The sequence below is a fragment of the Nicotiana tomentosiformis genome, chromosome 1 (genome assembly GCF_000390325.3).
Source record: "Nicotiana tomentosiformis chromosome 1, ASM39032v3, whole genome shotgun sequence".
NCBI classification, from domain to species: Eukaryota; Viridiplantae; Streptophyta; class Magnoliopsida; order Solanales; family Solanaceae; genus Nicotiana; species Nicotiana tomentosiformis.
The window spans coordinates 135,073,398-135,075,188 of NC_090812.1; positions in this window are offsets into that span (position 1 = coordinate 135,073,398).

The following is a 1,791-nucleotide window of genomic DNA, read 5'->3' on the forward strand; positions in this document are numbered from 1 at the left end:
AACCTACAAACATGAATCACGAAGCCACGTAGTTATAAAAACATATAAAGCATCATAGCAATAATCACACATATTAAAAACAAGACATAGCATAGCCTAAAGACTACCCAGAACATGGATAAACATGACAAGATACTTACCTTATAACAGTAATATCAATACTCTAAAAATACCTTTCCTGAAAAAACGGCAATCGAATGTCTCGAATCTAGCAAAACATAATTCAATAACATCAAACAAAATCATAGGAATCAAATCCAAATGATCAAGATTTAATATTTATTCAATTCCCAAAAGTCAACAAAATATTAGCGCGGGCATATGCGGTCAAAACCCGAGTTAAAGGGTAGATCCCGCCCACCCATAACTCCACAAGTCCAAATATGTGATTAAATTTCAAAACCAAGTCAAAATCAACCCTCAAATCCCCAAACTTCGTTCTCTTAAGTTGCATGCAAAACCACCCAATTTTTCTTCCAAAATATCATGATTAAAGTGCATAAATCCATGTAAATTCAAGACAAATAGTCAAATTCAAGTGATAATTACTTACCCAAATAGTAGGGATGAAAATCTCCTAAATATTGCCTACAGTAGAGCTCTAAAACTCCAAATAATAAAAAATGATCCAAACCCTTGAAATACAAGTATGCCCCTCAATTTCTGTAATTGTGGACCACTTGTTCACTTTTATGAGCTCGCATCTGCGGCAAAACCTTCGCGGATGCGAGAACTACTTAACTGGCTGACACCTTAGCTCCTACGACAACCTTCCGATCCTAGAGCGTCTGAAGCACCGGTATATGTGATCCGCATGATCTACTTCTAAACATGAATAGACTTGGATGTCATCAACGAATACTATTATGAACAGATCTAAGAATGGCCTAAATACATTGTTCTTCAAGCCCATAAATATTGCTGGTGCATTCGTTAACCCGAATGAAATAAAAATAAACTCGAAATGACTGTATCTGGTCTTGAAGGTCGTCTTCAAGATATCCTTCTCCCAAACTCTAATATAATGGTACTCGAATCTCAAATCAATCTTGAAAAAGCATTTGGCACCCTACAAACGTTCAAATAAATCATCAATGCACGTGAGTGGATACTTGTTCTTTATATTGACTATGTTCAACTGCTGATAATCAATATACATTATGAGTGAGCTATTTTTATTTCTCACAAATAACATTGGCACACCCCAGGTGAGGTTCTAGGCCAGATGAACCCCTTCTCTAACAAATCTCTTAGCTTCTCTTTCAATTATTTTAACTCAGAAGGAGCCCTTCTATAATGAGGGATGGATGTTGGCTGAGTATTGGAAGCACATCAATGCCGAAGTCAATCTACCGCTTGGGAGGAATATTTGAAAGCTCGTCTGGAAATGCATCTGGATATTCATTCACAACCCGAATAGACTGAAGGCTTGGTGGTTTTGTATCTGCATCTCTTACCCAAACTATATGATAAATCCAACCTTTAAAGATCATCTTTTGTGCCTTGAGATAGAAAAAAAACTTACCCTTAGGCATCGCTGAACTACCTTCCTATTCCAAGCCTCGCTCCCCCTAAAAATGGAATCAAACAATCTTTGTCCAATATTCAACATTGGCAAAACAAGTTGCTAACCAAATCATGCCAATAGTAACGTCAAAGTCAATCATTTCTAGCTCGACTAGATTCGCTGAGGTCTGACGACTATAAACCATTACTACATAACACTGATAGACTCGTCTAATAATAGTTCACGAATTGGTGTAGACACAATAAAAGGCTTACTTAGAAACT